Below are 10021 nucleotides of genomic sequence, written 5' to 3'. Positions count from 1 at the left end.
CTATACACAATGTGATTGGTCCTATCGAAGTTAGGAAGTAGGAGAGAGACTAGATATTTACGGTATTTTGAGTGACATTTCATTGACATCACAAGATAAAAAATGTGATTGGCATTTTAATAAAATGAATCTGTTGAATTGATTGATGCCTTCATAATAATGCCTTCATGTGATTAATTTAATATCCCCTTCTTCCGGGCAGGGGGAGTGAGTGAGAGGGCAAGTGAGAATCTTGAACACAAAAGAATGGGGGGAAAAAGAACTTTTATTTTGACGACTGTGTCGATGGGTAAAGGGAAGCGGGGCAAAATAACAGGTGACGGTGTTTGTTGATATGTGTGAAGCTAAAGCGTTCCTTTAAACGTCTCTGATTGAAGTCAGCCATCTAACGTAATATTAGTTGCCGCTATAATCCACATTTTGTCGTTAGATTCAGGACATCTTGTGTATTTAGAACTACGTAAACATTAACTACATTATTAGACCAAGAACAAGGCTAACGTGAGAAGTTATAACGTTATAATATACCTTAAAGGGGGGAGAGAGTCATTGTTATGAACGACTTACCATAACTAACAGATTCAAGTATTGTAACTTAACGTTAACGCTAACTTTAACTTAGCCTAGAACTTAGTTTGGTCTTAATCCGACGCAGATAACTTTAGACATCATTCTGAGTTTAATTGTAGATAACGTTACGTTAATGAACGTTCCCAGGTGATCCTGAAGCCAAGTTTCAAAGGTAAGTGACAAGTAACGTTAACTTCACTTAACGTTATGACCTTTCGAGACCAGCTAACGTTAATGTAACATTAACTGTCAACCTAAAGCTAACGATAGCCTACTCAGCATTCAAATGAATTGACCAAACTAAGGTTAACGTAATGCACCTAACTGTTACAGTGCACAATTGCTGTAAGTCAACGTTAACTCTTAACGTTAAACATAAATCTCATCATCGATTAACGTTATTAGCCATATTGCTGTCATAAATCACTAACACTGGCTGACTTTCCTGTGTCTTCCTGCTAAATGAACTGAACTAACTAAATGTTTCTATCGTTTGTTTAATAACAACTGTAAGGTCATCCAACCCGCCAACTAGCCTATGATATGTCATTTGAACCGCTGTTGCTTTATAGTGAGTGCCAAGGCGAATTCTAAAAATAGTCATGCATTGGGACTGTAACGTAGATGCAGGGTTCCCACTCTACTTCAAGTGTAAAATTCCATGACTTTGAGGTGACTTTCCCTGACAAAAACCCTTAATTTCCATGACATGTAATGAGATAAGATTTCAGAGCAGCCATGAATCTTTCAAGAATCTTTGACTTTTTTGTAGCGGAATATGAATAAATGATCATTGAATAAACAAAGTTGGGTTAACCATCACCACTCAAACAAACAGCAAATCTAATAACCAGATATACACAAATTCTGCATGGAAATAATTATATTTGTATTAATGTTTTGCCAAGTATATTCTAAACTGCTACAACAAAATTCCCTGATATTCCATGACTTTGCCCCAAATATGATCAAATTCCCTTACTTTCCGTGTCTGTAATAGACATAGACTGTATATATAGAACTGGACAGTGTGTCGTCTGTTAAGAGTGATGCGAGCGTTAGTCCAGAGCCCCCTGGTGGCTGGCTGCAGTACAACGTGTAACTCCGCCCATCCCCATGTATTTCAATGGCCAAGTAGACAACTTTCCGTGTCACTTTTCTCACCTAAAACTATTTTTGTATCAACAACTTTTTATTCGAAAAAATAGTTTTCAAGATGCTTCAATACACACAATTTTTCTTTTCTCGCTGAAATTATTTTTTTTATTGTTATATTAGCAAATCTAAAAAGGGCGTGTTTACACCTATGATTGACAACTGGCTGGCTGCAGACACGCGGCGCTTTGTCCATTATGTTTTACCGTCTAGGCTGCAGACACTACCACGTCATCGCTCACTTATTTTAACGACACCTGATTTCGACACATAATCTAACCTAAATAAGTGTTGCTGTTATGATCATTAGGCTATATCTTATCACAGTCTGACTAAATACATATTGATAGTCATACATTGTGTAGTTGTTTGTAAGAGACATCGTTGTTAGTTGTTACAGATTCTTTGTGAAAAAAGATATGTGCTGTTCTTTCGTAGATGCTAAGTATATTAGCTCATAGCATGCTACATCATGCTAGCATTAGCCAGTTGATAGGTAAAGTAAAATGGCTCTGCTATATTGATCCGAAGTGACGTTAGCCATAGTCACCATAATTTACAGTCCTACTTGTTTCAAATGGTTTAATGTAACCAGTGATTGCCGCCATCATCGTTGCAACTTCATTTGAATACACTTTGTCACTGGAGAAGGCGATGTTAAGTTTCATTAACGTTAACTCTTGCTTAGTTTTGCGAATGGCAATAAACGCCACCTAGCCTGCTAGGTCGACAACCTCGGTATGCCCATTTATGAATCAGCCCAACAAATAACTTTACTTGTGTTTTAGTGAAGACATTATTGGACCATAGCTTAACGTGAGGTAGGATTCAAAGTTACAAATGGACAATTTGCTTAGTATGCTCATAACAGCGGTATCTGAAAATGCTGAGTTAAGGTATCGTTGTTACCTGCGATTGCACTGCTGGAGAAGCATTTTGCATTGGTATGATTTGATCAGGTCTTGCCAGTGATGTGTAAATCCTCCCATAGACGTACCCCATTTCAAAATAATACGTCTAAATTGAAAACTGTGACAACTCATTGATAGGCTCTCTCAATATGTCTGTAATCGTATGCCTCTACCACAGGCTTGCTAGTCTTTCACCAGAGAGGGTGCTCCATTATAAATCAAAAATGTAATACTGCAGCCTTCATGTCAGCTGTAAAAATATGAGAACATGGACCTACTACATCAGGATACTCTGTAAACATTTTACACATGGTAAGACTACATTAAGGAGAATATCAATAATAAAAAATGTCAAATTAATCAACAGCCTATAATGAAAATAAAACAGTACTACTGCATACAAACCATAATGTATAAGAAGTGCTTAAAAGACCAAAAACTATCACAAGAACGAAGAGCACTGGGCAACTCATTCCACTAAAATGGAACCACTGAGGAAAAGAGTCTTGAATTTGACCTAGCGTTTAAGACTGAAGCTCATCAGAAGACCGCAGTGAGTGGTTGGGGATGTATATCTTGATCATTGAATTAAAATAACAAGGAGCAGATCCAGTCAGTATCCTATAGGCCAAAGTGAGAGATTTAAATTGAATTCTGGCTACTGTAGGGAGCCAATGGAGAGTAACTAGGAGAGGAGTTACGATGTGTCCTCTTTGGCTGATTGAAGACCAGTCATGTTACAGCATTCTGAATGATATATCACACAAAAGAAATACAATAAAAACATTCAATATTGATTTAGTATCAACAAATAATTATTTTAGTAACATCTACATCTTTGTGTAGGCTACAGTTAAATACTAAGCAATGGCCTCTGACTTAAATACCAAGGCAGTTAAATGATCGTGGTATAGTATAGTCTACGTGATACACAGGACTACACAGTAAACCCATTTAAAAAGCATCATCATCTCAGTATACCCATTTAAAATAGGCAAGGAAACGTATTTAATAACATTTGGGGTTGCTCACAGTATACCCACCACTACAACTAACTAACTAACTAGACTACACCACTGGTTAAATGGCGCATTGCAATTTACAATTTGTGTGAGTTCAGGGGCATACAGAAAGTTGAAGTTTGGGTGACATCAATAAAGAAAATAGAAACAAAGGGATGTGTACAGCCTCAAGTATGAATGATGTCACATTAACAGAAGGTTCAGAGCAGCGGCAGACTTTTCTTGGTGCCACGCAAGTTATTGAAAGTCATGTGTTTTCAGAACGTAGTGGAGCTGTGCCATGTCCCATGTATAAGGGGCTTCAGGTTGATCCAGTGACGGTGGGTGATGATGTCAGGGAGATGGATGTCAGGGGACTTGGAGAAAGGGGGAGGACATGCCACCTCAGACCACTCCAGCCAAACCACTTCACATAGGCATTCCCTTGCTTGCAGACTAATGTAGATCATGGAGACCACCTTGCCGCCACCTCCAGTACATTCAGCCATCACCCATATCTTACCTGCAAAAAAGGAAAGTTACAATAAAGTTAGTCAGACAATTTTACAACATTACAAAGCATCTAATCAGGCACTCAACACCACTAGTAATACCAATTAATTAAATATGTGTGTGCAATAAACTTCACAGCCTACCTAATGTTAACTACACATTTAAATATGCGGTGTGAATGTTATTAACTTGCGTCAGCTTGAAAAATAACGTTATCAGTATGACTGATCATGGACGTTAGATGACAAACTAAGGTCTTTCTCAAATGTTCACCGATATCCCTGGGAAGTGACTGGTTCTTGGCGTAGTGTTTAATGCAGGCGTTTCATTTATCGATCATTCACTTATGCGGTCTACAACTACCGACCTACCGATCTATTTTTTTACAGTCTATGCTACCGACCTACCATCACAGAAGTAGCTCTAACAGAGGTGTCTGTCGTTAACGTTAGAAAAAATGCAATGCTGGCAAAATGGCTAGTAGTTACATTAACATGACGGGTTGATGAGGTCCATACTTCACATTACGTTAACGTTAACTTGCGTTGCTTTATCACATCATACCGTTGCTTTATCACATCATATACTGTACTGACTGTCTAGTGTTATTAATCCCCATGTACAGTCAATGGTTACTCCATGTTGAGATGGCATACATTGAGATATTTGAAAACAGCAACAACTAATAAAACCAAGTATATCATGCATCGACTGTTACGGGAGCTGTGTGCTAATCTTCACTTCAACGACTAACTTAGCCTCCCGTTAATGGTAACGTTAATGTAGCTGCTAACGTTAGCATCTAATTCGCTGTCCGTATTTCTGTTGTTAGCTCATTAGTATTCACCATACTAAATTGTCACAGTCTATAATCAACATAATAAGCTCTCTTAGATGTATTTAAGAACACCAATAGACAAAAAAAAAAAAAATGTTTCAGTTGATACGCAACACTTACCAGACAAGAACAACCCGATTGTTGTTTGTACTGTTTAGCTAACTCACAGCCGCAAAATTCATCCAGCCAGCTAGCCTTCGGCGCCGAGTCGACCTGCGTTGTGGAAAGGAGAAGGGGGCGGGTTTCACTTGACAAGGGCGTGTTTAACTTCGCTGAGTGGCAACTGAGTGGGGCGTGCCTGACCGCGACTCCTCTTCACTGCGCGTGCTTCGACTTTTGCTGCGCAGCCGCACTTCAAATTGGCTCCAAATTTTCCAAGATGGCGTCGCCTCGGCGGCTTCAATTCCATAGAACACTGTAGAATGCAGCCACACTGTCCAGTTCTATATACAGTCTATGGTAATAGACTTTATCAAAATTCCATGATATCCCAGAAATTCCATGACCTTCTGGGAACTCTGTAGTTGTGATGCCTTTGTGGCATAAGTTTGACCAGTTACACAGTTGGCTGAACAAAATCTTGCTGATAAGCGGGTATTCCATAGCCTAGAAATCTAGACGTGCCCAGGCTAGTCTAGCATCTCTCCGCTAGCTTGCGAGTTGGAAAAATTAAACTTCGATAGAGCCAATCACATCGTGTATAGAGTCTTTATGCGGGCCTAACACAATGATTGATGGCAGAGTTGAAACGGTTTGGCTTGAATTCCCTGCTACTTGAAAACAAAGAAGATGGATGTTGCTGTTGGCGAACAGCGTGACACGAGTTAAAGCTTTTTTTTAAGTTGGCAAAAAGTAACTCATGAGTTGTAGCGCTATCCTATTGCGTGCAGAGGCAATTTGAAAGACAACCGATTATCCCGCCTCTCGGCACTGCGAATGATAAGTCCCCAGACCCTACATTTTAATGTGGGTCTGGCTCGTCAGGCTAGTAAAGTAAAGTATACTTTATTGTCCCCAAGGGGAAATTTGTCTTGGGCTTCACGATCACTGCATCACACCCACTCATACATAGGCAATGGTATGCTAGGTATTCCAGTTAGTCTGGTGAGCATGTTGACTGGTGAGGATTGCTTGTTTCAGAGTTGCCAACTATTTAGAGGTGCTCTAAGCGATGTTGCGCGGTTTCTAAACAATTTTTTTTGTCATATACAGCAAACATCACCTCACCATCCGCTAGTTGCCTGTAGTGTTGTCACGATACCAAAATTATGACTTCGATACGATACCTGCCATAAATATCACGATGCTCGATACTAAAACGATACTATGGCGAAATCTTAAGATATCTGGAGAAGAAAGGACTCATACCTCCTCCAAGTGTATGGAGTCATTTGTGTTGAATTCGGTGCACTTTTGTAGTGTGCAGGTCAATTCTGGGTTCTAAACTTCTTAACTTCCTACATAATTTTTTTTTTTCATAGTCAGTAAAATAGTAGGCCTACTTTGTGTGATTAAGTCCTTTATTGTTTGTTATAGTTAATTTACATTGTGTTGTGTTTTGGCAATAAAGTAGCTTTAAACAGCCAAACTAGGCTAGATCAAGGTCAGTGTTAAAATTACTGCATGCAAATCACTGAATGCTATGCAGAGAGGACTAATCCTTAGGCCATCTGATGTACAGTATAGGCTACCCTAGGCCTTCTCGTGTTCATGGGATTTCTTTGACAGTTGCTCTGTGTACCTGATGGCTTGCCTTCACTATTCGCGATGTATCCGGAATAGTTGCAGATTTCACTGCACCTTTTGTTTTATCCACAAGGCCTAGAAGAACTGTCGGCAAAGAACTATGTTGACGTTGGCTGCGCACTCACTCACTCACTCAGAGCTGCCTACTTGACACGCCCACTTGCCTAGATGCGTGCAAGGAGCAGTGAGAGCAGCAGTTCACACAGACAGAACTTTATTATTTTAATAAAGTATCGATTCTAAAAACGTCTGAAATCGTATCGTTTTTTGCGTGAAGGCATCGTGATCCCTTTTTAGTATCGATACACCGTGCAACACTAGTTGCCTGTGCACTGGAATACACTGGAAAAAAAGCAAAGTGGTCTCTGTGGACAGTCCAGGCTCCAAAACGCCAACAAATCCAGCCAATTATGGATGAGATGCGCGTTTAGGAGAGTTTCAAAATGCACGGGAGGGAGGAAGGGGGAGGGAGAAACGTTAGCGAGCAGTTTGTAAACGGAGTGCATTACCACCACCATCTGCTGGACTGAGGTGTAATGGCAAGTGTACCCTTTAGCCTCATATTAGGGGTTTGCACAGCGTGTCATCAGATCTGGACATCGCCATATTGGAGATACTCGCCTCATTAGAAAGCATTAGGCACTAAAGTAAATCCCTAACATCGTCAAGGAAAATGGTTAATTATTGTCGTGTTTTAGGTTGTACCAATAGGTCAGACTGAGAAAAACATTTGGTGTAGGTATCGACTTCCAAAAGTTATTAAAAAAACCAGGGAGAAGGGACAATAATGCCAGAAGTTATCAGAGGAAGGGGGGCGCTTGTGGTTGAACTTGGTACTTCGTCTCCCTCACCCAACTCAGATGGATCTGCGCTGCCAATAATCCGTAATTTCTCGAAATATTGCGCCTTTTCTTGTGGTCCAAGGCCTGCCCTATATGCCTTTGCATCTTAGACGCATTTTGATGAGCTTTTCTGTTGTTTAGACACGGCTACAATCACGTAAGATATCCAAAGTGCATAATACTCCATTGTACTTCATTCACTGAGTATCGCCAATATGGCCGCGCGTGCTGGGTTACCGTAGTTACCGGCCAGAACGTGACGTCGGTGCAAACCCCTAATTGGCCGCCGGGTGAATAAGGCGAATTCGAACTACTTAATGAACTACATAATCAATGTTCGTGGCGGCCATATTGTTGACATGCATAGATAGGCAGCGCCAGTAGCCAATACATAGATAGGGCCAATATGCGACAGCGCCAATATTATCGCTGTAGTTTATTTTTTTCTACAAAATTCAACACAATGGTAGGGGAGAACTGGTACAATTGACCCTTTGTTAAGTCCCCCCCCTTAGTTACTGTTGCTAGTCCGACAACCTCGGACTGGAGTTAACTAGAACTTCAATGTTAGGTATCTATCTTTACCTAATCTTATCTAGACTCTTTAAGTCTGTCTGTAAAAGTTACACCCCAAGAGACTCTTTTGGAGAGCCATGGACCTGATTTCATTTAGATTCCGTCGAAAGACTCCAGTATGACATGGACACACATAAAAAATCATATAGCTTTGTTGGGTGACAAACTTAGACGGGAAGCGACTGTGATTCACTGATATTAATATTAGCTGTGCTAGATAGACTTGCATACTACATGGACACTGGGTCATGTCGTGTAAGGAACATGATACTGCAAATAAACGGAAACAAAGCCTACATTGCAGAGCCACTTCAACTTTTAATTTATGGTGAATAAATGTTACACTGCTGTGCACAGCCCTATGCTTTTCTGACGTGATGATGCTAGCACATTAGCAGTGGTTAGCTAACTATGCTACCGTTACTTATGTACAAGTCTCTTCCAAGTGACAATCATATTATACACAATGCTGGCAATGCTGAGAACAATAAACATCCTTGTTTATCTTACTTACATTGAGTTAGCTGTGTGGCTTAATCTATGTGGTGGTGGAGCACTGTTTCGTTATGGTTTGCTAAGGAGTAAGTTAACCCTTTGCTTAAAATAGGGGAGAGCTGGAAGGAAAGGTTTTAATCTAATTTAACATGGTTACAGAAAGCATAATCAAGATTGAAATTATTCTGTGTATCAGTGTTGCCTTAGACAACACATGGCTGCTGGATATCTGAATTTCCGCTGCAGGGATGAATAAAAGTATCTATATATATATATATATATATATATATATATATATATATATATATATATATATATATATATATATATGGACCATAGTCCCCAAAGGGCACAACGGTGGAAGCCAGGAATTGAACCCACAAGTTCTCTTGCTACTGCAAGTTAGCCCAGCTCTAGGGCTGTGATAAACGAACATTCCATTTTTGGTGCTGGATGACCTCACACAAAAAACCTTATTTCTTGATACATACCATCAATGGGATACATCACTGTAATCAGAAGGGTCAGTTTTATCACATGATGTAAAATACATATGGTAATGTTGATATAGTAATGAACAGTCTTTTAAAAATCCTCTCCAAATGTATACCGAAATTCGTTAAAATTGAATTTCATTCACATAAAAATGAATTTTCATTATATTTCTATACGGGATAGTGAAAAATATAGAGTGTATGATATGTTCAGCAAGTTGTGGGCTATTTAACAACTTCCTTATATAAATTAGTGTAATATGAAAATGATATAAATCTATAAAATGTATTATTTATGAAAAGCTAGGAATACAATCAACTTCAACATCACTCAAAAATCAATGTGTTCTAAACATTTGAAAGTGGATTACATAGAACAAGCCTGTTGAGAATAAACACATACACACATATACACACAAACTCACACACACACATAGAGGAGGATAGGGAAAGGTGGGGTGGGGAACCTGAATGTTAAACACAGAAGACCTATGACTCATAACGAAACGCATCCCCTTCTGTAGAATGCCAAATCTGACAGCAATTTTGTTTACCCAAAAAAACAGTCACCTACCGCTAAACTCCAGGCCATACAAGCTACTTGAGTGTAGGCGAGGCTGAAATTTTGAAGGAAATGCCTGCCAGCTGTTGTGATAGATTTTCGCCAAAGTCTTTCTGTCTGTAGCTACTAGGGTTGCAAAGGGGCGGAAAACTTCCGGTAAATTTCCGGAAACTTACCATGGGAACTTAAGCTGGGGAATTTTGGAAATATTCCAAATTGGAAACTTTAATGGAATTAAAGGAAATTATGGGAATTAATTAGAATTTACGGGAATAAACATGGAATTTTAGGTAATTCATACAAACTGTTTCATATACA

The 10021-nt window shown here is 39.4% G+C and overlaps 1 protein-coding gene across 4 annotated transcripts in view; it reads left to right on the top strand.

Moving 5' to 3' along the window:
• Positions 1-296: 296 nt before the first annotated feature.
• Positions 297-10021, top strand: part of atg9b (autophagy related 9B) — a 91641-nt gene continuing 81916 nt past the window's right edge. The window contains exons 1-2 of one of the 4 annotated variants that reach the window (XM_048240442.1): positions 301-316; positions 718-742. The gene's annotated coding sequence lies outside the window, so the exon portion shown is untranslated. Of the gene's footprint in view, positions 317-353; positions 396-717; positions 743-10021 lie in introns of those variants that run through there. The other 3 variants (XM_048240431.1, XM_048240448.1, XM_048240444.1) reach the window with 3 other exon arrangements.

The sequence above is a fragment of the Alosa alosa genome, chromosome 1 (assembly GCF_017589495.1).
Source record: "Alosa alosa isolate M-15738 ecotype Scorff River chromosome 1, AALO_Geno_1.1, whole genome shotgun sequence".
NCBI lineage: Eukaryota > Metazoa > Chordata > Actinopteri > Clupeiformes > Clupeidae > Alosa > Alosa alosa.
This window is presented reverse-complemented; position numbering and strand designations above follow the sequence as displayed.